Source organism: Amblyomma americanum, chromosome 5 (assembly GCF_052857255.1).
Source record: "Amblyomma americanum isolate KBUSLIRL-KWMA chromosome 5, ASM5285725v1, whole genome shotgun sequence".
Classification (NCBI taxonomy): Eukaryota; Metazoa; Arthropoda; class Arachnida; order Ixodida; family Ixodidae; genus Amblyomma; species Amblyomma americanum.
In genome coordinates, this window is record NC_135501.1 from 95,474,929 (window position 1) to 95,480,831 (window position 5,903).

Genomic DNA, 5,903 nt, shown 5'->3' on the forward strand with positions numbered 1-5,903 from the left:
TATGCCCGTGTTATCTGCAGGTACTATAGCAGCACTTTTTGTTACCCAACAGCTGTGACAGCAGCCGTGTCTTTAGAAAAAAGTTCAGATGCTGTGAATGTGCAAAGGCTGTAAATATTAAGGACATGGCGCTGGCTCTTGTAAGCCTGTGGTCACGAGGGCGTGCATTAATGCCGAGCTTTGCTCAGGTACAGGCTAACCTTCGCGCCGCGATTGAGATGCCGGATAGTGCGGATAAAGCGGTGGACGCACATTCTCGCATAGGTGGCCCACGGGGACTTGCGATCATGATCAATTATCGCTCTTACGCGGTCCAACTAAGCGAACCGCAACGAGTTTTCCGAGCTCTAGCGCACAACACGATCGCCTACGATTGCGGCCGATCGTAATTTGTTTAATAATCGGTATCGCGAAAAATCGCGATCGAAAGTGCCCGCTGCAGAAATATGCATAGTGACCACAACAGCCTGGTAACAAACACTTGCACCGTAGCGGTTCAGCTAAGTTTATTATCAGGCGGAGTATTTTTAAGTGTCGCGAGCTGGTCAAAATATTCATGTATAGCAAATATAGGTTACTGATGATTTATATGTTGATACAGGTATTAACTACAAGTACATCTCTTGAAATTTGCAGGTTTCCTATCGCTTCCCAAGAGATGCCACATTATACAAAAAGTGGATCATCGCCATCAAGCGCGACGAAGAGAAATACTTCAAGGTGACAAAATGCACAACAGTGTGTCCAAGGCATTTCCTGCCATCACTCTTTATTCCTGGTGTATCATGCGGCAACAACTTACTGCGAAAAGCAGCCTGCCCCAGTGTGTTCAGCTTTAGCAAAAAGCAACAGCTTCGCAAATCACCCAAGAAGCGAACATTGAGCGCCTGTCCATAAGTACATCAGATTTCAGATCAAGCTGTTGCTCAAGCACTGACTGTAGAAGAGAGTGCAGCAGAAATTTTGGTGATCAGTCTACTGATCGATTGTCTGCAGCCGCTATAGAGACGAAGCACCTGAAGCAGAGAGAGACACCGCCAGCTGTTCACCTGCTTCTGTTACAACCTGTTTATTAGGTAGTGGCAAGTCTATCAGTGAAGTGGAACGTCTCGAGGGTGCGGTTGCCGCATAGGCAAATGAAATAAACAAACATAATTATGAATGTGAAGTCCTCCAAGTACAGCTGCTCAATACGAAGAAAGAGTTTCACTTTTTACTCAAAGAAATACGCCGCCTCACTGCACGTCTTGAAGAAAAATAAACTAGAACAAGCTTCGGCATTGACCGTTTTAAACATTCAAATGAGGACTTCCTTGCTTACACAGGAATACCATCATACCAGCACTTCCTGGCATTGATGACTTACATTAACTCCGGAAAGAATGGGGGTAATATTTTGAGGAATGCTGGCATCAAAGCCAGCGGAGGCCGACGGCGGAAGCTGACGGCAGAAAATGAATTGTTCCTCGTACTTGTAAGGCTTCGTCTCGGCCTCTTCGAGCATGACCTGGCACACAGATTTGGGATCATTCAGTCAACAGTGTCGCGTATATGTGTTTCATGGATTAACTTCATGTACATGAGACTGTAAACTACCACTCTGGGTATCAAGAGCTGTAATAGGCGCAAAAATGTCTGCAGCATTAAGCACGCATCCAACAACAAGGGTTATTTTAGATGCAACAGAGACAAAGTGTGAGGAGCCCTCCTCACTGTCTCTCCAGTCGAGCTCTTGCTCTACTTACAAGACTTCAAATACCTTTAAAGGCCTCATTAGTGTTTCACCAAACGGCTTAGTGAGCTTTGTGTCAGAGCTGTGCACAGGTTCTATATCAGATAGGGAGCCGTTGTGAAAAGTTGTCTTCTGAACCTCAAGTTTGACAAAAATGACTCTGTCATGGCAGACAAGGGGTTCTTGATTGAGGACCTTTTGGCAAGCAAAAGTGTTAAGCTGAACATTCCACCATTTCTGCACAGGAATGCCCTCTCTGAACAACAAGTCAGAGAAAATAAAGAGCTTGCTTCTGTATCGGGCGTGCACTATCTGCCTTATTGTTACAGCGCACTGACTGCCTTAAATCAATGCCCTCTCTGAACAACAAGTCAGAGAAACTAAAGAGCTTGCTTCTGTATCGGGCGTGCACTATCTGCCTTATTGTTACAGCGCACTGACTGCCTTATCATGTTGTGCCGGTGCCCCGCCTCATCATCTGTATAAAGGCGTACCAATAAACCCTACGGGTGCTTCTTGTTCCTGCCACCATGTAGTTGCTTCCGTTCCTTAGTTCGACACACATCACGTTACAGCTTCATTGAGGATCCATGTAGAAAGGAGAATAAGAAGGGTCAAGTCATTTTATATATTTGATCGGCCGATCCCGCTCACACTGGCTCCCATAATCAATCAAATCTGGACTGTGGCTGCTATTCTCACAAATTTTCAAAGCGCATTGAGCAAACCTTCGCAACTAAGCAGGCAACAGCTGGTACCTCCAACAGAGCTAATGAATGAATAACTTAAAGGATGACCTATATTCACTGCCTAAAACCATGCAGCAAGATAACACAGGAGCAGAAACTTCCCTCACACCCACAATCAGAGAGCACAAGGACTAGAGTAATACGACTCAGATTCTGTGCATACCTGTACGAAAAACCAGTGTAATAAAGGAAAACTAGTGTAATGCACTAAACTGTGCTGTACTGTTGGGTAACACTCATGAAAGCGACCACTTCGCACCTAGATGAATGACGAAAATTTTGCTCCTTAAAAAGGGCTGGTGCCATCATGGTGGTAGGAATTTCGGTTCATTTTATTTGGGAAGTGGCCACAAAATGCAGGCTTGCAGACTGTGGAGGCGTGCCTGTTTTAATACGTTTGCATTGTACCATAAATGTAACTGTGTTATATATATATATATATATATATATATATATATATATATATATATATATATATATATATATATATATATATATGTAGCGTTGCTGGGTCTTTGTCAGTTGCAATGATCTATGTCATCCGTTTGTTAATTGTGATGACCAAATGTACCTGTTGCACTGTGTGTCGTAAGGGAGTGCAGACCTCGTCAAGCCTTGTTTGTCTTTTTATCTGCGTTTTCCTCAGTATCCATAATAGGGTTGATTGATTTTGATGAAATTTCAAATAATCAATAAGCGAGCATCTTTCCATTTCTTTCCTGCCCCCCTTCAGCACAATATGCTTCACAAACTAGCCCTAAAATGAACCGTTTTATTCTATATCACAAAGCCTGCTTTCAACTCGAGCTAGGTTTTGAAGGTGTAATTTTCTGCGGGATCTAGGTAAACTAAAAAAAATCTTTCATGCGTCTTTATTTTATTTATTCAGGAAATGCAAAAATATAGAATGGGTGATGGAAAGAAAAGATAAGGAATGGCCAGGAAATGAAAGCAAGCCATTGTCTAGCACAGAAGCCTTATATATAAAAATCACTAGCTGCAGTAGGTGTAGATCACTACAATGAAGAAAAACTAGTGTTAAAACCACAGATGAATACAATCTCAGAATTATACCACAGCAGTGTTGTGAGCAGCAAAGTAAGGCACGGCACTACTGAAAAAGAACTCATCCAACTGTGTCTTATTATCGTCCCACCTCCCTTGATCAAAATAAATGCGCTCCACAGCCATCCACTTTTCAGAAAATACTACAAAGTCGGCCGATTTGCATTCTGTGACAGCCATCTGTCCTAAAACTTGGTAAAAATACTCATCATCTCTCTTGAGCTGATGTGTACCATCAACAAATGCAAGACAAGGTTTTGCCGGTTACAGTGTTAGCTTCACTGTACTTCAAAGAGTAGGGACATTTTATCTCCACATCACCATAGGTGCCTTCTTCCGGGTCAAAAACCAACCTATCCGGGCTTGCACCTAGCCATCGAAAGCCAGGGTGCACAGCAAGGCCACAATATTGCAAGGTCACGTTGTGTCCTGCAGCTCTCATTGTAGCGGCATACCGCTCTGCGGCAAGAGCCTCATTTTTTTTCCCATCCTGTACAGCCCGTACCTCGGACAGATCCTTTGAGTCCAAGAGATTCCTTAAACCTTTCTCGGTCCATTCTTTGCGCCTCATGGCCTTGCCAAAGGTAGATGCTTTGAGGCGGTGTCGTAGTGCCGAGTTCCACTTGTCGCTCAGGACCTACTGCCTCGTATTTGCTTCTAACTCCTGGGCTTCTTCAGGACTAAGCTGAAAGTGCTAGGAAAGAAAAACGATAATATGTATTTCCCCAAATCTTCCCTTGCATTTCAGCAGTTCTCAATAATCCTGCTTGGTGCACACCCAGTCCTTTTCGACATTTGCTAGTAAAAGTGCATCAGATGACGCTAATTTGAACATGCAGAATGTTGACCGATTCAATGGCCAAATTAAAATTTTCACAATTCACTGCAAGCCAGTCATCTTTCATGCTTTTTGTCAGCCGCCGCACAGCTGTTTGTGTTGTTATATCATACTTCAGAGTTATTCAGATTTTTGGCCTATTCTATGAAGTGTTAACAAGACACCGCCTTACACTACGCAATCTACAAGGGGTGGAGCAGGAGAAATAAATCACCCTTTGTCGCAGGCATCATAATCACTGTGCAGCATTTGGCTGCGACAATGGCAACAGAAAGTTCGAACTGTTGGCTGTGCAAACATGAGGCATGCATTAGAAAGTTCGAACTGTTGGCTGTGCAGACATGCGGCATGCTTAACGGCTTAGTATTCTCAAACACTTCATTCTGAGAGAGAACATGAGCCATGAACTGATGGTCACCTGGCTGTAAATGGAAAGTACAAAACCGCAACCAGAGAAAAGAAAATGCTGCTTCATTATGAAATTTAAATTCACTTTCATCACTAACTGGTATTTTTTGTGAATTATTAACCTAAAGTGCCTTTAGCAAAGGGCTCATTGCATGGATTACCATGGCTATCACTGTGGTTGGTAAATAGGGATATTAAAATTCCGGTCATTACGCTGGTTCTTTACCCTGTACGACTGCCACTGACACTCGACAAAAGTAATATGGCAGCTAGGTGAGCTCTGACTGATGCTTATTACTTTCAATGCACATTATGTGAATGACAAATTGCACCAATAAAAACCGGAAACGCCACAGAAAAAGAGCAAGAACACGCAGCTGGCTGTGAATCAGTCAATAAAGCGAGCAGGTTTAGCTGTGCACACATTAGGCAAGAACAGTATTCGTTCCGTACGCCAGTTCAAGAGGTAAAGAGCACATTATGCCCAGCGATTAAGAGCAGCAGGTCTAAATATATAGTATAATCAGACATGCATGCTTTGAACACTTGCATAGCAGACAGCCATCGCCAGACTAAATGGCCTTGAAGCCTAGATGGTGCTATCATAGCCAGTGAACTTTGAGAGATTGCACTTCAAACCTTTTAGCAAGATCAGCAGCAACACTTCCCATCACCTGGCATTTAGATGGTGTGTAAGTGCCAGCATGGCCTCGTCAATGAATGTCAAATATTTACTAAACATGGTGCTCAATATGTGCTCTTATTCACTCAGACCTAAATGTAAATAGACAGTATGCACTAATGGCACAGTTAGGACAGCAGAAGCATTTCCACAAGCATGCTTACTGTCATATGTAAAAAGAAGTCGCTATATGCTGCACAAAACACTTTTCATACCACAAACACATGACAAACCTGCAAAAGCACCCGATAAATGCAGTGAACGAAAGCAACAACTAATGTGCTAACCATCAGAATTTGTTGTTCATCAGCTGTGAAGACAGCAGGAAATGTGTAAGGCACAGCACCAAAAAACAGCTCCAGTCGTGGGACAGTGCAATTGGTGCCAGCCACAGGGCCTATGGTGGATATCCAGGTCTTAAAATCGTGC

The 5,903-nt window shown here is 43.2% G+C and overlaps 1 pseudogene; it reads left to right on the forward strand.

Moving 5' to 3' along the window:
- Positions 1-1,631: 1,631 nt before the first annotated feature.
- On the forward strand, positions 1,632-2,516 carry LOC144134054 (uncharacterized; annotated as a pseudogene).
- Positions 2,517-5,903: the final 3,387 nt, after the last annotated feature.